General features: G+C 34.6%; 1 protein-coding gene and 1 non-coding gene across 2 annotated transcripts in view; one reads left to right on the forward strand and one right to left on the reverse strand.

Moving 5' to 3' along the window:
* The window catches only part of LOC118191116 (protein dawdle-like), a 59494-nt gene that overhangs the window by 6071 nt on the left and 29230 nt on the right, over positions 1 to 24193 (forward strand). The gene's annotated exons all lie outside the window — the stretch shown is intronic.
* On the reverse strand, positions 14977 to 15050 carry TRNAT-UGU (transfer RNA threonine (anticodon UGU)). The gene has a single exon. It is a non-coding gene; the product is annotated as a tRNA-Thr (tRNA).

Below are 24193 nucleotides of genomic sequence, written 5' to 3' on the forward strand. Positions count from 1 at the left end.
AGTAGCCATTTAAAAGGGGAGTATATAAGTTGTTTCTCCCGTCTTCTTAGCATGCCTTCGTAGTGTAGTGGTCAGCAGGCTCGGCGAGTATTCGAGGAGTCCGTGGTTCGAGTCCCGGCGAGAGCATTGCTCCTTTTTCATGTCTCCTGCTTCGAAATAACCTAATGACTCTACATGCTTATTACAAAAAGCTGCAAAATATTATAATAATTTATTAGAACTTTAGTGAATACCTGGCAGGAATGAAAAATGTTTGCAATAGAGTCTGAACGTAACAGTCAGTGTAGATATTTGTTCATAATATCTTAAAATATTTATCGGTAACTACACGTTTTTACTATAAAAATAAATAAGAATCGAAAAAGAGTTTGTGAAAAGTAGAAGAAATCTAATTGATTTCGCAATACTATACAATACTATACATTTCGCAATAATATATATATGGTGACATAGAAAAATTACAGAATTTCAGCTAAGATAATTTTAGTTTAGGGATAAATTTTGACTTGAAATCTCAAAGAAAACCTATTCAAGGGGTTTATTGTTTTAAGTTTCCGATGAAATCATGTCCGCTGTTGCCAGCTGATATTAAATAATATCTCTAATTCCTCTTCAGTATTATAAAAATGCATTACATTTAATAAGTCCTTTTACCCCGACATCTTAACAATATTTGAAACAAGTGTTAGTTTATACCAGGAGTGTCATAAATAAATGATAGTTCTAGCATCTAGAAATAAGATAAGATAGATATAAGCAATTGGTAGACTACAAATTTTATTACTCTACTTCTTATGTACCGCTATCTGCACTAAAAATAAAATTCTATTGTAACACAGATTGCAAATTTCTGTATACGTTTGAAGAAAAAGAATTTGAAAAAGAAATTCTATTGTAACACAGGTTGCAAATTTCTGTATACGTTTCTGTTTACGACTTTTTTAAAAACAGTAGTAAGACGTTTAAAATATTCTGATATTCTTTTTGTTCTGCCATTTGTCGTTCAAAACAGCAATGCTGAAACAAATACAAGAATATTTAAAATCAAAATTCTTTCTGAGTTTTAATTTTATTTAACGGTAAAGACTTAGTTTCATGAATTCGGAACAGCTGATGTCATTTTTATTTAAAAAAAAGTATGAGAAATATTTGCTTGCCTTTTTCATTTTCGTAAGTTTACTTATTTATTTTTAAACTTTCAATACTAAAGTTTTCGACCAGATGTTAGAGTATAATCTGAAGGGATGAAGAGGAAACTGTACCTTGGTATGACAGACCGTATTATTGATATGATAGACCATAATTCAGATTGTTAAACAATCAACATAACAGAGCTAATTCCAGTTCCTTGCTTTTAATTTATTTTTGTTTCCTTAGTGATGCCTTATTATTTTTCCCTGGTTAAAAAGCTTTAAATATTTGTTCAGTCGGTAGCTCATGGAAGTTTTCAAATAGTATTAAAGAGTGTAGAATGCCATTATATGATCTATTGGACTATTCTGTTAGCTTCTTACGTACGCTACTACATGTTTAGCCTTAATCAGTGACAAGCAAATTATTACTATGGCTGACATTAATTCAGATTGCTAAACAATCAAACAGGTAAATGAATACTCAGGAGCATTAATAGTGAATAATAACGTATTAACTACACCAAACTGAAAGTAAATATATCTGAATTCTCAGGTCATAAAAACAAAAATAATGCACATGCTTTCAGATATTTCACTTTCTTGCTTCGAAAAGATTTCAGAAAAACAAAAGAACTACAATGTTTCTGTATTTTTGATGTTAAATATATTTTCTCGAGGAATTTGTGATGCTTAAAACGAATATGGCAGTGAATTGAAAAATTTCTTACATTTCTTAAAGTTATTCATATTTATTTTTTTCGCATTCATGCATAAATAATTGCGACAAATAATGAAAAAATTATAATATTATCCTTGTTTCTAATGATTAAAAAGGCCTTCTATTTCTTCTATAAAATTATACAATAAAGAAAAGAACGTAGAAATATGATAAATATTTACATTATTTACTTGTATATAAGGTATTTCTCCCGCCTTCTTAGCATGCCTTCGTCGTGTAATGGTCAGCAAACTCGACGCGTATTCGAGAGGTCCGTGGTTCGAGTCCCGGCGAGGGCATTGCTCATTTTTCATCTCTCCGGCTCCGAAATAACCTAATGTCTCTACAGTGGCGCCCAAACTAAAAGGTTGGGGGATGATGATTCTCCACCCCTAGGATTTGGCGAATAGGTCCCCTAATCCCCTGTCGTCCTTTAAAAGGGGGAATATGTAAGGTATTTCTCCCGCCTTCTTAGCGTACCCTCGTGGTGTAGTGGTCAGAAAGCTGGGCGTGTATTCGAGATGTCCATGGTTCGAGTCCCGACGAGGACATTGCTCAGTTTTCATCTGTCCTGTTTTCAAACAAATTCGATTCTTGTTTTAGTAAACACTGGTATTTTTTTTTTTTTATCTTCGACGCCTCCCCCCATTTGGTTGTTATTGATCGTGATTAGCTTGCTGATGCCCATATTCTAACTTACAGGAATCTAAACTGAAACTAAGTTACTTCTACTATTGGCGGTTTCTCTGAAGAACTTGCAAGTTTCTAATAGTTTCTCTCAGGACTCTTGCTAAGTTCTCTGACTGTCAGGCAAGAGGATCAATGTAATTGCTTAACAAAGAAAACACAATCATCCTTTGGAAATGCATCTTTCGTGAGAACTTTTAAATGAGAAGAAAAATATCATCATATAGTTATTTAAAAGATTACGAAGTAGAAAATAATCATAAGTTGACCTTTAAAAAATCATGGGCAAATTACTAGCGTGAATAAATATGTCATTTCTTACAGATAAGGATCTCCAATATTCTTAGCCCAAAATTACATGGTACTTCTTCTTTTCCCTACCCCTTCAAAAAGAAGAGGAAAAAAAAACCCACAGAGGCTTGTCCTAATAATTTTTCGTTGCTCTCCACCAGTACAAAAAATTGTATTACTCTAACCAGATCTATTTACATGATGGTGTATTGAGAATACGGCAAAGCACACTAGGGCTATCTGCCTAAGGGGAGGGATGCCTTTCGTGGAGGACTTTCTAAGGGAAACTGGTTCGTATACACGTTACACATGGGGAAAACCACGAAAACGCCCATGCAGCCAGCCCGTTCGCGGGATTCGAATCTCGGACCGAACTACCAGTGTTCAGCGATTTTACCGCTCGGCCGCTGGTGGGCTTCTATTTACATGAAATTATCGCTTTCGTTCGTGCGCGCTCTCGTCGTGTGAATATTTTTTTGTGTTTCCTACACACTTTTTTCCAAATTTATCTAGTGCAGGGACAAAGTCTATAGTGTTAGTAACAGTTATGTATTTTATAACAGCAACTATTATTCAGATCTATTATAGCACTATATTCGTTGGATTTCAAAGCTAAAATTTTTAAATAAGAAAGAAAATGATATGAAAACATGTCATCAGAAAAATGTCTTAAATAGAAACTAACTGAAGTTCAGTTTTATCAATTCCTGAGAATGTTGTATAACTGAAGTTTATATTGGTTGAGTATAGTCTATATTTTTTCTTCTGTTTTTCACACATTTTAATGAGGCCTTTAAATACGCTTCTTTCAGTGGGCTATCCTATAAAAGACAATAATTTAACAAGTTCTTAGAAACAAAAATAGCTTAAATGTCTAAATAGCCTTCTAAGCTATTATATGTTACTAGAACTTTCAGTTTTATCTACTAAGAGATAAGTAAATTCAGCAGAATTGATATCAGAAATTTCAATACTAGAAAATTCATCAAACTTATGATCCATTCCTTGACAGTTCAAGTTGAGAGAGGCAATTTTTAAGAACTTTAAGATTTCAGCACTATTTTTATAAGCTTTAAAAAGTGTAATATTCGAGAAATGTTTCACAGCAAATAACTAACCTCTTCTGTAGTAGTTCTGTAGCAGTGATAGTTTTCATTGATAGTGCAAATTTTCTATCATTTGCACTTCATAAAAATCCTATAATTCCATTAAAAATCTTTGATAAATTTTTGCTCACGATCTTTGATTGGGAACTGAAGTTATACTAAGATTGGATTCTAATCTTGAAAACGGTTTTCGTTCGGTACCCACTTAGTTTAGTCCATAGTTGTAAATGAAAGACCAGCGAATAGTAGTTTTTTTGCTTTAAAATTCTGAGGTTATCTCGAATGTTAAATGAACTATACCAACATTACATTTGCTATTAAGATGTATTTAAAAGGATATGCTGTTATAAGTATAATAATTGTTTGATGTGTAGTATTTTGCCTTTTATGTCTGCTTTTACAACTCACAACTCACTAGTAGCTATAAAGGAAGGCTACAATTGACTGAAATACATTGATGTTTAAAATTAGAGAATGATCTGAAACAGCTGTCTTCAATCCGTTCTACTTGTAAGTTATACTTGAAAAGCAATGTAAAAGACCAATGATAACACAAGAGAGGAAAGGGAAAAACTTTTGTTGGAATTACAATTTTCAGAGTGCCCACCTTCGCAGGTGATAACGCATTGCATGCAGGAGACATGTTCAAAATGTTGTACTGACGAATGTAACATCGCAGGTGGAATGTGAATAACTTTACGTTTTATGGCATCTTTCAGTTCTGACAAATCTGGTGAATTTAATGTGTACACCTTAGATTTCTGATAACCAGAAATCCATTGGAGTGAAGCCGGAGAATCGCGATAGCCACTAAACAGCAAAATTACAAGGTTTAACTCTATCTTGAAACGTTGTAACGTTGAAAACTTGTAATTCCAATAAAAGTGTTTTTCCATTATAAGGTGTTTTTCCTGCCTTCTCAGCATGCCTTCGTGGTGTAGTGGTCAGCACGCTCGACGCGTATTCGAGAGGTCCGTGGTTCGAGTTCCGGAGAGGACATTGCTCATTTTTCATGTCTCTTGCTTCGAAATAACCTAATGTCTCTACACCCTTTCCTTCCTTGAGTTATCACTGGTCCTTTACAATGCTTTTCTATGCAAATGTTTTACGCCGGCAGTTTTTGTCATCGTGTATCGTTCCAACTCCATTTATGGTTTTTCAATGCGGTGATCCATTTGCGCTGAAAAAAGTGGGTGTTTCCTTTCGAAAATTTCGAAATGTTTTTGTTGTGACAGTAACCATGAGAGTTCTGTTCTCATCACATTTCGTCACATTTTCGAGCATCTTCAAATAACAATATCTGAAATTCATTTAAATTTATTGAACTGGCAGACCGCTATGGGGTTCATATATCGGGATATTGGGGAAGTTTTCTTATGACCATCCTGTATGTCCCAGTCCACTGGAAAAGGTTAAAGAGCACTTAATTAACGGCATAAAAGACCATACTCTTTTTAGGAAGAAATGCAGAAATTCATGACATTCAAAATATAAGTGAACAAGTAACTGCTGAATTACAATAGCTTGCGTACTTACTTTCAATCGTTTTCACAAACTGTGCTTTACCGGACTTGTAATAAACAGTTTATAAACTTACTTTTATAACTCTAGGTTGTAACTGATATACTACATTTTCAATTTTTTTATATATGTATTTATGTACTTTTGCAATTTTCTACCTTTAGTAATTTATTTTGAATTTTATATAGTTTCTTCTCTTAATTTCCTGAATTTTTGTAACATAGTTTCTTGCATAGTTTCCCAAATTTTACTAACAATCTCTTTGAGTTCAAATCCTTACTAAATACATTGCTTAATTATTTAAACATTATGAAAAGGTTAGCGGCAAATTCGTTAGTCAAATTTTCGAGGAGCTATGTGCAAGGCTTGGCATCCGCCACCTTAAGATGGTCCCGTACAGACCGCAGTCAAATATTGCCGAGAGCGTAAGCAGAAACATAGTTAAAATCATTCGGAGCTATGTAAAAACGTATCACCGACGCTGGGATGACTGTGTAAATGAATTGGCGTATACCCTCAGAACGGCCAAGCATGATACCACGGGAAAGACCCCTTGTGAACTCTTTCTGGGGAAGGAAGATAATTACCCCTTTAGATAAATTATTTTTTGTCCAGAAAAGGGAGGCAGAAATTAAGCAAAAAGACATCCAAAAATTAATTAATGATGCAATCAAAAATTCAGATGTAGCTAGAGAAAAACAGTCGCTCTACTATAATAAGAAAAGAAGAGATTTTAATTTTAAACCTGGGGATAAAGTACTGAAAAGAAAACATGCATTGTCTTGCACCCAACTCGAAAAAGTATCAGAATCTTTCCCCAGATTTGAAGGCTCCTTTGTGATTCAACGTATTCGTGGATCAGTTTTATATTTAAAAGGAAGCAAAGAAGGCAATATCACTGCCAATGTGGATCAAGTGAAAAAATACTATGATCGTAACGAGATGCCTATTTTCAAAGATCTTTTTCAGGAAACTTCAAACATAAGAGGAGGGCCCTTAACAGCACAAATCGTTCTTCCAAGAAACAAAAGGAAAGAAGATAGAGTCTTGGAGCCGGAGGGAAAGATCGACTTCAAGAGCCTAAATGTATAAACAAACGGAAAATAGAAACGCCCCATAAGAGAAATAAGGTCCTGAGAAACGAAGGGCAAACTAGACCCCGCACAAGATCGTCAAGCAGGCAAATGGAGAGGGAAGAGCAAATGAGACATCAGAACTCACGACGCCAGCCACTAAGGCAAAGAATATTGTTAAGAAGGAAAGCTAGACTTTCTTTGACTAAGGAAGCAAGGCAAGAATAAATTGCACCTCAAGTCATAGGAAACGTCCATTAGGACGAGGAGCCGTTGAACAGAAGGAAATACCTAAGAAACAGAGAACATCCCATGGATGTCCATCGAAAAATTCCCCAGCCAGTCCAAAGAGGTTCTTCAGCCACAACCGGAAAGCGTCCAGCGCATGCAGAAGTAGAACATAGCCGAAAGAAACCAGCGTGGGACCGAGGCATCAAAACAAAACGGCCGGCAACGGAGAGCAATGGAAACGGTCAGAGTCACCAGCGGATCCGCGTAAGACGCCTGAATCAAGTTCTATCGTAGGAAGTTGGTGTATTTAATTATGGCAAAGCACACGAGGGTTATCTGCCTAAAGGGAGGGATGCCTTTCGTGGAGGACTTTCTAAGGGAAACTGACTCGTATACACGTTACACATGGAAAACCACGAAAACGCCCATGCAGCCAGCCCGTTCGCGGGATTCGAACCTCGGACCGAACTACCAGTGTTCAGTGACTTTACCGCTCGGCCGCTTGTGGGCCTATCGCAGGAAGACTTCGTCAAAAAAAAGAGAATGACAGAGTAAGCCAAACAAAAGTTAAAAATTATTCTATTTAAATTTATTTTAAAATATAGTACGAAGTGGGTTGAAAATATTTATGTCAGTTTTGCTTCGGGAAGAGGACAAGATTTGTTTAATTTAGCAAGAAGCTTACAATTTTGTATTTAGTAAGAGTTTACAATTTTGTATTTAGCAAAAAACTTACAATTTTGTGTTTGAAAAAAAAAAAAAAAAAAAAAGCTAAAAAGAATTGTTTTTGCATTATGGAAGTAATTTAAAATTGTTCTATTAAGCAAGTAGCTTTAAATGTTTATAAGAAGTAAGAAAGTTTAGCAAATAATCTTCGCCATGACTGTGGTCGTGAGACTGTGGTAGGAAAATGTTCGTATGGTATCAAGAAAACGAACTTCGTTACTCTAAGTGTTAGAAATTTGTGCGTGTAGTTAATCTATGCTTATTTTTTAGCGGAGTAAAGGAAGAAATTGATTACGTAAAATTGTTTGAATTCTGAATTACTTAAAGTATTTTGTATGTTTGAAATTGTGTTTCGAATGAAAAAGTAGTCTATGTCACTGATGATAAGTACTAAAAAGAAGTTAAGATAATTTGAAAATGAATGTAAATTAAAAGGTTATGCTCTCCAGACAACACTAAGTTACTTTTTCTCTAGCGTTAGCATCTCAGGCTGAGATTTGATTGTAAGGTGTCTGTCTAGTTTAGTTGGTTTAATTCTAACAAGTAAATTTGGGGTAGTCGGTAAGTGTTGTACTCATTTTACATAAAGCGCGCTCGCATTTTACGGTACACAATTCTGGAAGCAAGGGGGAGTTTCAATGTTATTTAGAAAGATTGAATTGAGTAAATGTAGAAAAGGTTGAACTGTTGAAATATATGTATATTAAAAGTATGGCAAATGTAAGATATATATAAGCACGTACTGAACTTTTTCCCTTCCAGGATACCTGGAAGGAGACAGAACAAGAATTACTAAAGACAGAAGATTTTGTAATTATGTGCCACATTTCTCCATTTGTAAAAACCTTTAAATTTAGTTAAGCTATAGATTAAGATTGTAAAGGTGAACTCACATGTATATTTTGAATTTAGCTATCTTATCCAGGCTTTTAAAGCCTTGTTATGCGATAGTTTAAATTCTGGCGAAGGAAACTGTAGGGTTTTCTTTATTTTGCATAACAAATTTAGTTTTCCTGTTCTCAACTTCTCAACTTCCCCTCACATTCTCTCGCCATGATGTAAATTTAAAGTTAAGTGAAGTTCTATTTAAACGTGTGATTATCTCAGGTTATTCAGAGCGTGTTTCGCTAGCCAAGCGCACGTTTCGTTGTTATTTCGCGGTCACACTAGTAAGCCTCTTGGCCTTATCAGTTTAGTATATCACGTCGGTTAGATTTCTGTGAATACACCTCTTAGGCGTAATTTTGAAGTGCGTTCTTGAACTTGTTTATTTTTCAGATTTGATTTGTATTATAGTCTACGTTTAGTTACCGCCGCAAGTGAACGGTGTTTTGTAACGCACGAAGACCGTGCTTTCTATTAAATTAGTTTGATTTAATAAAGGGTTATTTTGCACACTTCTTCTCTGCTGGTATTTAATTCATTCACGCCTGTGCGAGAATTCGCCAGGTTCATTGTAGGATCAAATTTAGTTTATGTGGAAAAATAGAGATAGGTTTTACAGCGTGATGCTGGGTGGTCATACCAAGCAATAGTCCGCCACCAGCAGCGTACAGACACAGCTGTGCAAATATGTTGGCAACAATGGTTGCTACAAGGAAATTGCTGACGAAATGAAGCCTTTGAAAGGCCAAGGAGCACAAATACGAGGCAAGATAGGATGATTGTTCCCCAGGCCCGAACCGCCCAAACGGTATCATTGTCGACAATTCAACGCACTACAGCCACGTCTGTACCTCCCGTATTACCGTCCACCATCTCACGGAGCTTGTCTGAGGCGGGATTAAGCTCACAGAGGTCTTTAAGACGTTTGCCTTTGACCCCACAACATCGGCGGAGCCATCTGGAGTGGTGTCGCAGCCGATCATCATGGCTGCCATCAGACTGGCATCGTGTAGTATTCAACGATGAATCCCGCTTCACTCTTGAAGCAGATGACCAACGTGTTCATGCCTTGAGAGGACGGGGGCCAGCGGCTTTAATCAGCCTTTGTTTTACAAAAGCATACAGCCATAACTTCTGGTGTGATGGTGTGGGGCGCTATTTCTTATGACATCATGTCGTCTTTAGTCATCCTCCGTACATCTTTAACAACTCAACGATATGTTGGTACCATCCTGCGGCCGATTGCATTACCCTTCATGGCAAGTCATCCTGGGGACAGTTTTCAACAAGATAATGCCAGGCCGTATACCGCTCGCATATTTTTGGACTGTCTCCGTGCGGTTGATACGCTTCCTTTTCCAGCAAGGTCACCAGACCTTTCACCAATCGAGCATGTTTTGGACAGGGTAGGCCCCCAGATTCGGGCACCACAAAATATCACAGATCTGGAGCGACAACTGATGAATGCCTGACAGAATGTGTCGCAGGATGACATTAGGAACCTCTACCACTCCTTGCCTCGACGAATTCAAGCATGCATTGACGCCAGAGGCGGTTCGACCAACTACTAATTTGAACACCCTATGCGTGATTGTGAGCCTTGAACAGATACTATGACCTTTATTTTTTAATAATTTTATTACCTGTGTATGAGCTATGCACATATTCAATTTCATCGAAAACAACCACTTCCTTCATGGTGCTTCGATTTGTTTGCAAAACAGTGTATTATTTAATAGTTGAATGAATCACTGACGCATTGGAGCTATGGTATCAGCGCGGTCCATAAAATGCTCAACGTGTCTATGTTGATTTTCATAACGAATTTACTTTTTTGTCTTAGATAGTGGGATCTCTTATCGGATGTTTCTAAGCGCAAATTCTGCTAGTTGGCTATCTGTGTGGATGATAGTTTTTTTCATTTTTTTTCTTTATGTTGTATTGCATTGCTTGGGATATTGTATACGTTTGTTCAAAGAAGCTACTATTTTCGGAACACTTCTGTATGCAATCGTCTGTGCGTTATCTCATCGCCTTCAGAGTAAATGAAAGCACATCCTGTTCCAGCTTATAATTTTGAACAATCCATATAAATATTGTACAGTTGGCAGAATTTCTATTTTTTGTAAATAGCGTAAGGCTCTTGTTGCCACAAAATGCATTTCACATGATGAGCAATTGAATTATAATCTGTGATTTATTGCTAGCGTACTAAAGTTGCAATTTCTGTGCAATTGAAGGGTCGTGGATATGGTGCGCGTCTTCTCAGCAGCTATAAAAAGAGAACATATCTTAGTCATAAGGCAACATTTGAAGTGATTTTACCGCATCTTGTTATGCTGAGCAAGAACGCTTTCTATGTAAAGGTGTTTCGATTTCCTTGCCGTCACACGAGCAGTCCGTGTTGTGGTACTTTATGTGACGATTTCTTCAATCATATTTTCATAAATTATTACTCTTTGCATATGGGAGTTTGGGCCCCTTGAGGTGCTGTATATTTTCCCTGAAATTCTGTGATATTTTAGCTGCTTCACTTAAATTGTATAGAACATTGTTCTATACAATGTAACTTTGTGCAATGTAACATTGTTCTATACAATGTTCTATACAATGTAACTCGTCTATTCTTAATCTTACGCATTTGACATTTTCAACTATCTTGATTTCTTTTAACCACCAATTTTAAAACGTGGTGCCTTTATAATAGCTTAATTATAAATTGAACCTTGATTTATGAATATGCATTGCACTTACGTGCAGAGTGGCCTTTTTATATAAATTTTGATATAAAAATCAGACTTTGAATAAACTGCCTTGCTAATTTGCTTGTTTTTTCCTCTTAGAATGATTGTAGCCTCAAAGTTTAAAAACGAATAACAATGAGTTTTGTAATAGATTGCAAAACCATACAAGAAAATGAGCACTACCTTCATATTCGTAATTGAATTAGGTTTATATTTGATAACACTTCTTTTCTGCAATTTCTTAACTTTCATTTTGATTAACTTACATACAAATCGATTTTGCGAACTTTTCCATAGATACCGTACTAAAACTATAGAGTTCCTCACTTTTATGATGTCAAATTAAGTGTCGAGGAACCTAGTGAACTACTAAACGAATAATCGTTTAAATCCAAGCATAGAAACGTAAACTCAAGAAGTGTTAATTACCCTTTATTTACTCAAAATACGATTAAAAGTCGGTCCTTTTCTTAGAGCGTACAGCAAAGCTTCCAATGGGCTTAAAATCAAAATGTAAGAAATAAGAGCTAACTAATGACTAACAAAAGAAGTTTAGCCGAAGCTTACACAATTCTAAACTAGTTGGCCCGTAATATTAAATTAGCCAGCGAACTATCAAAAGGTACGTAATACGGCCAAACGTAGCAATAGCTTAAAGCAGGGGTCTCAACCCGTGAGACGCGTACCATTCATTGGTGGTACGCAAGAGAAAAGTAGGTGGTTTCTAAAAACTAATTCTGGTAGGGAGTTGTAAGTTGAAGGTAGGTAAGATAGGAAAGCTGCATTAAATTAAAACAACGGTTATAAAATTAAAATATACCTTACAAAATTTTCGTGTTATCTTAAGTTAGGTAATTCTTAGAGACATTTTCAAAACATTAGAGGCCTTTAATCGAAGGTTTTGGAAATATACATTAGTGTTTAAACCTTATAAAAAGTTGCCAGTGTTCAAACATACAGCAAGGTTAAAATGAGATTAGAGGTTTAAATATGGATCTCTGTCTGATTTGTAATATTCAGTGAAATGTACTTCACTAACAGTTTTCTCTACATTTCGTTTCGTAGTAAAAATTTGAAAGAATTCAGTTTTATAAGCATAATTTTTAACATTTCGAATTAAAAAAAGGTAAAATTATATTTATTTGCCCAAAGTTAGAGTTGTATTAATCAACTGTTCAAAACATTATCTCGGTTCAGACGATAACTGCTTGAATTTGAAAGCAGATACAATTGTTTACTCTCGATAATCAGCTACAGTTTTGAATTACATCACTTGGCAACTTCCCAAATGAATTCGTAGGGTCAAGTAAAAGGTGCAACATATTTCATTAACAATTTACTTAAATTTAAATAAAATTCAAATAAAAAATGCTACATATTATGTTAACAGTTTACTTGAATTAAAAAATTATCTCCCTAATAATTCTAGTTACAAGAAGGAATTAAAAAAAAACTAATATAATAATTCCAGACGTCTGAAAGTTTCGCACATACTTTTGATAACACTGGAAATTTCAGGCATTGCATTCATTAGCTTTAGTGAAAGACACAATTTATCGATCATTGTTGAAATACCCGTTTGCTAAATGACAATGTTTTAGCTGCATGATAAATCAAAAGAAATCATAAATGCTTTTAAGATGATGACTGACTGCGGGTTCAAGATTCGTATACTTCGGATTCAGTTGATAAGAAAGGGTTCTAACAATTAAATTTAAATTTCAGTTAGCATCATCGCGGTCAATTTAAGATGCAAGCAAACTTGTCGTATTTAAAAAAAAAAAAAAAAAAAAAAAAAAAAATAACCGTTAAAATTTATTTAAAGAAGATTACAGTTAAGTTAGTATTACTTCAGAGCTTGTTGAGATTGTGACTTTACTGTTTAAAGACATATGTTAAAAACTCGTGGACCTCGTCTAGTATATTCATAGACATGGATATTAGTAACAACAACAACAGCAACGTTTAAAGAACTCTTTGAAATATTTTAGAAATTTAGAGAATTTTACATTTTCTAATGGCGAAACAAATTTTTAAGAGAAATTTAAACTACCTAGTTACCTTTAGTAAGCTAAATGATAATCATAATTTTGAACGAAAGTAAAGTTATTAAACCTTGAATTGAAAAGTTACATTCGGAATTAAAAATGCAAGGTGCTAAGTAGTCTAGAGATAATAAAACAGCAATTATGAAATAAAAGTAACAGAGAAAAATCTAAATATCATATTCTCGTTCTTAGTAACTACAATCATTCTACATGCCATTATTCACTGACACGTAACATTTAAATTTATACGAAGAATATGCCTCCGCAGCTAAAACTAATTGACTAGTTAATTTATCGATTTGAAAAATCACTTCGGTTGTTCAATATGTAAGGATTATGTTAATTTTATTAACAGTTAAATTTTGAGTTAAACTTTCTTTCCTATCGATTCTTAATTTCAACTTACCACTTCCGGCCAGAACGTAGTTTTAGAATCACGTCTGAATGCTAATGAGGAAGAGCGGTATATAACCGCGAAGTTCTACAGTTTTAGTGAGAACGATACCAGATATTCTGGCTAGCACGCGTCGGCCTTTTTAGGCTACTCTCTTGTAAGCTATTATTACGTTAGGCCGTACTTTAGGCCCTTGATAGTTTCGCAGTCAATTAACGTTAAGGGGCCAACTCTGTAACATAATCCTTATATATTGAACACCCGAAGTGAGTCTTGATAGCTTCGGCTACATCTCTTTAGTTAAGAATAGTTTAGTTTAATTCTTAGTTTCTTAAAGTTGAAGCCCAAGTGTCGGCTTTATTATACAACTCCAAGACGGATTTCTGTTACACTTGCTTGGAATAATAAAGGGTTATTTTACCCTTTTATCTTGTTTTTCTTGTCACATGAACTCAAGCGATTATTCGATTATCAGTTCTTAAGATTCTTCACTTTCAACGCTAATTTAGAATTACACAGTGGAGAATCCTACAAATAAATTATTACAAGAAATGTTACTTTGATGTTACGTTGAATAATTCTTTCCAATTTTTTTAATGAAGAAAAAATGTCGCTCAACATGTAGAGTCATTAGGTTAATTGGAAACAGAAAAGATGAAAAATATGCAACCGCCTTCGCCGGGAATCGAACCACGGCCCTCTGGAATACCGGCCCAGCGTGCTACCGTTACACTACGAAGGCACGCTAGGGAAGTGGGCGAAATACCTTATAAACATGCTTAAAATGCTCTTAGCCTTTTTATTAGTAGAGCAAGAAATGTACAAAATTTTTGAAACTAAGGGAAATATTGTTACAACGACTGAGGAGGGAAGGTTTATTAGCTAATTAAGTACTTAAGTATCTTTACTAACTACTCGCTTTACTCTGATTTCGAGTTGCCGTCTTCTGCTTAAACTGTTTGAGGAAAGAATAGCCATAAAATGTAAATGTTCAACCTTGTTTTTTTACCACTGATATGTTAATTTAAAGTAATACAACACAAAACTTAAGACTGATTGACTAACGAAACATTACTGAAACTACTGGTTGGAAAGTTAACAATACTTTGTAGAGACATTAGGATTTTTTGGAAGCAGAAGAGATGAAAAATTATCAACCACCTTCGCCGAGAATCGAACCACGGACCTCTGGTATATCGGCCCAGCGTGTAGAACCACTACACCACGAAGGCACGTTAGGAAGGCGTGAGAAATATCTTATATACTCCCCCTTTTAAAGGGCGACAGGGGATTTTAGGGGACCCAATTGCCAAATCCTGGGTGTGGAGAGTCATCATCCACAACCCTTTTAGTTCGGGCGCCACTGTAGAGGCATTAGGACTTTTTTTTTGGAAGCAGAAGAGATGAAAAATGAGCAACCGCCTTCGCCGGGAATCGAACCACGGACCTCTGGAATACAGGCCCAGCGTGCAGAACCACTACACCACGAAGGCACTTTAGGAAGGCGGGAGAAAAAGTTTAACTGGTTACAACTCCAAAGATGTTAGGCAAAGCTACAGTACCAACTGGGTCAGAAAAACTAAAATCTGCTAATAATTAACACCTGCCAAACCTGTGCCGAATATCAGGCCTGCATGTTTAATTTAATCAGCGCGTCCTTTCAAATAAGCCAACTGAATGCGGTGTCAAAAGACAAGTCTGTACTTCAAGTTTAACCGGTTACGATTCTATTTTTCAACTGCTTCGCTTTTCCTAAAATCTGCATAAACCTATGGATTAAGCGATTGCGCGACGAAACGAGTAATAGCGAGTGGTATAAAGGAAAGAGTCAAGATAAATCCTAATTTTTCGTAACACTTAAATGTCGCAATGTTACCTCCCCCCCCCCGAAAAAAAAGAAGAAGAAGGCGGTTTAGGCAGAGCAGAGTTAAATTTCTTATATGTTAAAGTTATGGCGATCGATATGAGTTTAATTTTATTATAATATATAGCTCTAAAACCAAAATGTTTTGTGAATTATTAAAGAAGTTATAGGAAATATATCCTAATAAAACTGCAGATGAAATACGATGGCTCTGAATTTTAATCAAGGATGGTTTGAAATGCTGCAGAAACTTGCATTGTTCTGTAGGTGCATAATTCTATACCAGATGATTATGGTCGAATAGGAAACTTTCTATGCCCCAAACAGCTAGCAGATGCCCACAGATGGGCTCGAAGTGTGCTTTAAAATTTGTTCATAAAAACGTTATGTAAACTAATGACGAATTTTTTCGGAAGTAATAGCGCATAAGTTTTAAAATAGTTTTAGATTAAATGAAAATAATTAAAATTTGAACAAAAAATTTTAAAAATTGAACTAAAAGGTGTAAGAGTAAGAAAATTTACCCTGTGCTTCTTCGCGTGTTTCATTGATTTGCTCCCTCTAATCGTAGAGTTTATAAACGCCTTTTAAATTTTAGAGATGCGAAACATAATCTGCTATTCAGGTAAGACTTTTACAGTACACACTGATCTTTTATACCTCATAACAAAACAAAACAAACGAAAAAAAAATATCCTGAACTCAGAACCCTAGTGAAAGCTTATTTAAGCAGCTGTTAGTTTGAATTGCATTCGACTGGAAAGTTTCTATATTTAATGTAAGTAGAGAACATTGAGTTGACGTTATCGTATTAATTTTTTTCTTAACCTTCATTTTAGTTCAACTTTTCTGTACTTAGAAGACAAGGCAGAACCATAAGTCATCTGTCTGTCTTTGTGGTTTTAGGAGTTAGCATTTAGAAAGTAATGGAGAACAGTACAATATTAGAAAGTTTCGTGCTAACTGGAAGGGTCTTCTCAGGGTATATAACTATAATTAAAGAGTTTAATTGCTTTCCAATTTCCATTAGCACATATAATTATTAAGCTTATACATTCTGGTTCTGTTTGGAAGCATAAAGTAACGAGCTCTCAAAGTGCTGTATAAGTAATTATCCCCAGGCCTTGATATTAACAGACAAAGTCAGAAGAAGGGTGTAAAGAACCATGAATCAAATACAGTTGCACAGATGGCCCCACTTTGTCTTATACAAAGCCTTATACAAAGCTTAACTCAAACAGGTAAAGTTGAACTTAAAATAAAATGTATTAAATTCTCTGACTCGTAGAAGCAGGCGGAAACAAGCTTAATGTCTAGAAGCACTCAGCGCCACAGAATCAAATCGCTAGTAATTCAGAATAGCAACATGGCCTTCAAGCAGGCATAACACACTCTAAAATCACCTTCCAAACCTTCCCTTAAATAGCACTTCTTCTCTCTTAATTTTAACACATGTGCCCTATCTGATTAGCATTCTGACAGGAAAGCGTGGGTGAAAACAAGAACGAAAGGAAAATTGCTTTAACTAAAATTTAACTGTTAGTCAAAATAAAAAAATTATTCCTCACAAGCTAATTGTGATAATATAATATTTATTTTGCTTCCTTATCGATGTAGCAAGTGATTCTCCTTCTATTGCAAAATGTTAGTTTCAGTTTAAACCAAAAAGCGTTTATTACGCCGGCATTGTCTATAAATTAATCATATTAAATAAGTACAGTTAATTTACTTAATACAATTCATTAAATGTGATTAAATATGATTAATTTATTAATTGTATTAAATATTATTAAATAAATACGGATAGGAAATCTCAGTTGACTGCAATAATACTAAATCTAAATGACAAGAAGCGCGTAATGGTAATAGTAATATGTGCAACTAAGTGGTAAAGCAATACCCTCTCCGAGATCCAAACGCCGAACCTTCCGATGCTGGCTGGATGTGCTTTCAATTACACCATGCGGTAGAGAGGGAAGAAAAATACCTTACACTCTCTTTCACTTAAGGGTGACTGGAGAGGCGGAAACGCAATCATCAAATCCTGGTGGTGACGAATTATCATCCACCATAGTTCTGCACCAATGAAAGTATTTTAGAGTCTTATAGAATTTTTGAAGTTAGGAGACAAACTGAGCAGTACCCTCCCTGGGATTAGAATTCTGGGCCGTCCGATACTAGTGGGCGTCCTTTTAGTTACTCCACGAAGGCATGCGGCGAGGAGGAAGAAAATACTTTACACGTTACAGAATTATAATTTAAATCTTGCAAGTTGAAACAACGATTTTGTTACTGCGAGTTATTGCTATGCCAAATGAATTAGAATATAGACACCAATACGAAATCACTGAATACTTATTTAAGATAAACTGTGAAGAACAAACCGAAAATGGTGGTCGTGTATAATGAAAACAAATAAGTTAGACTTAACGTACCTTACTTAGGTAAATCTCATGCTGACTTTCTTCTCTGAGCCGATTATTAAATGAATTCTCAATACTTCTTATCTATCACACATTTCTCACCCTACGCAGAACAGTCCTAGTATTAAGTGTAAGCATCGTGTAAACTAAAAATTCAAACAACTGCTGCTGGAAAAAAAAAAAACTAATTACCCTTCTTAGAGATTTAAAGCAAATTACCAAATTCTAAAATAATGTGCGAAAAAATTCTAAATCCATATGTCTCTGAAAAAGCCCTCGGTTATTGAATAATCTGCCAACCTTAACACGAAATTTGAGAATCAATCATCTCTTCTTATTATCTTATAACTAAGCAATGCATGTGCTTGTTACTCCAAGGCAGTTTGTTCTGTCAGCTATCTTCTGAAGTCATTGCAATGCATTTTACATTTTCATAAGGACAGTTTTGACTCTCCAAGTATCTCATTAACTCATACTAGCGTAAAACAGAAGTGCTCAATAATTTTTCTTCTTGTTATGAACGGGACAAAATATTCGTTTAAGAGCCTGAATCTATGACCCACTCACTTATGTCCCGTTATTCTCATCAAAACTACTAGCAAAATTTATTTTCTTTCATGCTGAGACTACCGTTGCACAAAACTCTGGAAACACAGATTTTTCCATTGGTAACTGAAACTCTAGTCTCGATACGTAGGAATCAACTCGCCAATACATTTTTGTCCTGTGGTTTAAATAACATGTTAAACAAGCTATTAATAATTTAATAACTGCATGTTCTACTGGAGAGAATTTGGGGTGTATAAAAAAAGATGATCTTAGACTAGTAGCATTCCAAAGTAATTGGTCAAAACGGTAAAATATAACTTTGCAAAGTGATATTTGATATGTCGGTTTGTAAATAGTCTTCTATAACAAAATATGTTTTTTCGTACTGTCTCATAATTTTGAGGTAGGTCTTGTCATATGAAAAACATGACAGGTCATAACTAAGTACATTTTACTTAGCAAAACTGCTTTCACTTAATGAATTAAACTTTGAAGGGTAACAAACTAACATCTTTACACTAAGAATGTGGCGCATTTATATTTCATATATTCAGTATTATGTAAGTTTTTACTGTTACTTCTTAATGACATTCAGTTCAGTGCCAGTAATGAAAATTTTGCAACGCTTTTTTATATTGTCTATTAAAATTACAAAGAGTTCCAACCTAACTTTTAAACTCGAAGGATTCATTTTCATTAAAAACATACTTTTAACATATTCTAAGAAAATAAGTTCCCAGTTTATGCATTGGCATTGTTGATAGGCTCCCAATGGTAAATGGGTGTTAATACGCTTGAAGGATAATTTTTGATCGAACTCATTGATCTCAACTCCAAAGTAAACAAATATAAAACTCTGTCGCGATATACAATCTCATATAGCAATGACATCTAGCTACTAAAAAAAATCTTTATCTAAAATAGTTCATCTTTGAACAAAAGATATTAAGGAGAATTTCCGGTATTCTTCTGGAAAATAATGCAAAAAGATCTCAACAGTTATATAATCATATTATGATGTCCTTAAGTTTCATTGTAAATGGGAATTTAGAGAACAGAATGTTATTAAATAACACAATAGCAGAATAGTGTTTATTAATATATTATTACAATGTTACTCCAGCTATTTCATTTTCAGTATGCTAATACAGTAACCTCTAGTAAATTGTTAAGTTTACTGGTGGCCATTTTCACGTAAACGTCAAGACCGAAAACAATGTCAGTTTATTCGTGCTATCAGAAAATCACCTTTTTCATTCAAAGTTTGCATCTACTACTGAAAGAGTATAAACACCTTCTGAACTCTCATCTTGACATCATGACACATGAAAGTCACCAACTCTCATGACACGTGACAAGTCTACTAATGTACTATTTGAGAGAAAACCATTTATTTTGATACTGTCACATATTCCCAAAAAGGTAGTTATTGTAACGGATGCAAATTTGTTTTGATTTTATAATTCTAAACTAAAAAGGGAGGTATTAGCTTGACCTTAAAAACTGGCGGCCTGAACTTAGCAACCTACTGTCGAAGCAAGTTATCGCCAACATAAGAATGAAAAGTACTAAATAACAATAATTAAAAGTTTTTATGAACCGTAATATTTGTTTTGTATTAAAATAATGCATACACAATATCCTTGAAGATTCGTTAACTTTCAAACAAATGTCAAACTAGCCTAAAATTGTTAACAACTATAAACTCTAGCTAAGAAATCACTTAAACACCTTGAAGTATTTTAATAACTTAGTTTTATTTATAAGTTATCCAAAAAAAGATCTCGAAGTCACAGCCAGCTTGCAGAGCAGGAGCATCTTTCCACAGCAACGGGTGCTGCCTCAAAAAGCAAAGAACGTCACTAGGCTTCAGTTAATAAATCGGCATATGAAACTTATCTTTGCGCAATTGAGATTTATGTAAATTTTCTGAAATGGACGAATTATTGTGAAGAAATCCAAGTAAAATAAAAATGTGTAAAAATGTTAAATGTTTAGAATCTGACAATTACAAACTTTACGTACTTGTTCCAACTTAAGGGCGCACCTATTTTGCGATGTCTGAACGCTGTATGCTATTCAAGAACTAATGACTTGGAACTAGAAAGATCATTTAGAGATGATGAAATGAATAAAAGACACACATCACTTATGGCGGTATAGGTAGTTCGATCAGCCATACATCACTTATAACAGACGTCAACTGAGAGAATAAGCTTGTTAAAACCAGGGAAAGCTTTGTGAATAATTAAAGAATAAACTAAACTAAAACTAAATTAAATAATTGTTCATCGCAAAGTTTAATAATAATTAGCCCTGTAATTATTTCGCCATGCTAATATAGTGTGTGATAAAGAACGCTTATGCGAATATATAAATACTGAACATATTAAAAGGATTTTATTATTTATTTAATGTTTACAAACATGGAAAAGTACAACTTAAGGAAAGCAATTCATAAATGAAAATAACTCTGCTGAGAAAAGGTATAAAAGGTAATTGCGCTGTCTGGCATCGATGAGCTGGAAGGTAAAAGTTAATATATATAATAAAAAAATTGGATTTTACATTTTCAAATTAGTGACAACATTACAAAAGAAAGTTGAGGAGCTTTCTTTAAATTAATCTTTAATTTTTAGTTAAAAAAAACTTTCCTTTCAATCTCGTTTTCACCAATATTAGTATTCTAAATAGGTAGAAATATTCTAAATAGGTTGCGCGCCTGTATTCTAAATAGGTTGCGCGCCTGTATTCTAAATAGGTAGAAGAAGTGCTACTTAAGGGAAGGTTTTGAAAGGTGTTTTAGAGCGTGTTATGCCTGCTTGAAACCCACTTTGTTATTTTGAATTACAAGCGATTTGATTCTGTGGCGTTAAATGCTTCTAGCCATTAAACTTGTTTCCGCCGGCTTCTACGAGTCAGAGCCATCCTGCGCGTTAAATTATCTTGTGAATACTTGTTAGGCTAATTTAATACATTTTATTTAAAGTTCAACGTTACCTGTTTGAGTTAAGTTGAAGTGTTGGCTTTAAGTAAACCCAAATGAGGCCATCTCTGCAAATGTATCTGATTGAGTGAAGGGTTTCTATAGCCTTCTTCTGACTGTTTCTGTTCCTGAGAATAATTTCTCATACAGCTGGGAAGAGCAGCAATATTTTAGTTCACTAAAGGTGAAAACATGTAATACCTTCTAATAATAATGGAAAAAACTGCGATCTCAGAACGTAACCAAAAAATAATGTATGGATTGAAAGTTATTAAAGGAAGGCTGCATGGTAACGCTTGTCCCTATATTGTTAAACCTATCGGAGATATGTGGATTCGGTTTCAACATCTTCCTTATAACCTTGAGTTGACGCTTTTCGTCTTCTTGCTGTTTGTCTCACTGGAAAAAAAAAAAAATTACGAAAATACATGTTCGAGTTGGAATCTCATATCAAAAGTCATATCTAGAAATACAAAATTAGTTTTATATACAAAAAAGTTTTACGTTTAAGGTAAATTCAAAACTTGATTGTTCAGTAAAACGGGTTATTTTATAACTATACTAGATAATTTTTATCTTGTATTTAGTTTCGAAAATGATCACATAAAATTTGAAAAAAATAAATAAAATCTGTAACACTAATTGTTCGATTTCGATCCCATTCTATATTTCTTCCATTATCCTTCTGGAGATGAGTTGCAAAAAAATGATGCTACGTAGAGCGAAAGATTCACAAAATAACAAAAAACAAACAAACAAAAATCCCACGAAAATCAGTAGCAATCGAATTTCAGCAACCCTGAGTTTATAATATCCGCATGCATGTAAACAAGCCTTTGAAGTAAAAATCGTGCACTTTTGCATACTTTGCAAATCTTTTATTATTTTCTGCCTAGTAGCGTAAAAAATTTGTTAGATGCAGCGAATGAATGCATCATATGTAAGATGTATTCTCAGAAAGAAACGCTTGCAAAAAGAAATTCCTTTTATGATAAAAGTAGCTCCGATGGCTTTTCGATAGTTCAGCGCGTGACAGACTAAATCATGCTTGTTCTTAAAGCTTAAAGCTTTTAAATGGTTGTTTGATTTCGAAAGATCAAAGTTTTTTGTAAATAAACCTATATAAAATGTCTTTATATATCAAATATTATCTCCTCTGCTCCTATTTTTTAAATTTTCGCGATTCTGTCTATAACATGGAATAGAAAATACATTAAAGACTAGAATAATGTTTCACTTTTATATTTCTTGAAAACAGTAATCCTGCGCTTATATTTTAACTGTTAAGGAACCAACCACATAGGCTCCCTCAGAAAGAAATTAAGAAATATTAAAGTTAAGTTTTAAAGAAGATTAAGGCTGAAAAATTCAGGCTTAATTTTTGAGGCAGTATTTTAGAAATTAATGATTTAACTTACAGTGTAAGAAGTTTTAATTCCAAATTGTCAGTAAAAGCTATGACAGGAAAAGTGTACACATACTGATGTATGGATTAATTATCCTATTGATGCTTCATATTATTGCTAGACTTTTCTTCAAAACTGCAGAAATAACAGAACCTCATCTTTAAAGAAGAATGTTAAAAAATATAAATATCTTAAGGTAAATAATTATTTCTTCAATTTTAATTTCAGTTTTTCATCTGCTATTCTGCTTATGAATTTTATAACTACATATGGAGTGAAAGATGAAACATTTAAAGCTAAGTCTGGAAAAGTGCTTTAGGTGCAAACTATAAGATAATTCGAGACAAAAGCAGAGTAGTAGCTTGTCTTTCATGAGAGAGTTTAATATTGCATTATGCTGCTAATACACTGGTGGTAAATTGAGGTTACAAACGCAAAATAAAGGATATCTGGAAAAATAATTGGCTTATTGTGATGTAATTTTGTATCCAGATGCCCAACACTACAAAACAACCATATCACAAAATAAGTACCGAGTAAACGTTTAACCAGATGCAAGTGAAACCAAATTCCAAAAATAGTCCACAATGGCAATTCATATTTTCAGAACGGTCTGGCTAATAAGGAGTGTGGCCACCTCACCAAACTCTACGCTCCTTACTACAGTCCCTCGTACTGTAAAGCACCATGATTTGTGGTAACAAATCCTATTCTTCTGAAAGCGAGAATTTTAATGCTTGAATGGTCCTGGGAGAGTGTTGACGCCGAACAACGGCTCTCCCGACATGTTCTGCAGGATTTAGGGCCGGCAGTTTCGTTAATCGCATCATACTGTGAATCCACTCTTCCTTCAGAAATTCATTGACTAACTGAGCTTTGTGTGGCCTATATCTGTATTATCGCCCGTAAAAATTAAAGTTTTGTCTAGTAGCTCCTCGTAAAATTTTCATATAAAGTTCAAGAATCCCATACCTAAAACGCTGTATGGCCACAGTGCCTGTGTCAAAGGCAAGCAGTTATGTGCGTCCAACTTGTTGCCTCTCCGTAAAGGATTTTACTTCCTCCATAACTTTTCTCCTGTAAAATAAGTGACCGAATTCGCTTGTTTTAGAGGTCCACCAGCAGCCGAGCAGTAAAATTGCTGAACTCAGGTATCTGCGACCAGGGTTCGATTCCAGGCAAAAGGGCTCGCTGCATGGGCGTTTTCGTTGTTTTCCCAGGTGTATTGTCTTAGAAAGTCCTCCACGAAGGTGTGCCTCCCCTTAGGTAGATAGTCTTACTGTGCTTTACCATAACCAACCAAACCCAAATCCCTTATTTTAGAAGGATAACTGCTGGTCTCACGTTCTCATCAGATGAAGATTCTTCGAAAATTACTATGTGCATTGAATCTCGCTACGGTGAATCT

Source organism: Stegodyphus dumicola, chromosome X1, assembly GCF_044657685.1.
Source record: "Stegodyphus dumicola isolate Sdum_Otavi_A_Nest chromosome X1, ASM4465768v1".
Taxonomy (NCBI): domain Eukaryota; kingdom Metazoa; phylum Arthropoda; class Arachnida; order Araneae; family Eresidae; genus Stegodyphus; species Stegodyphus dumicola.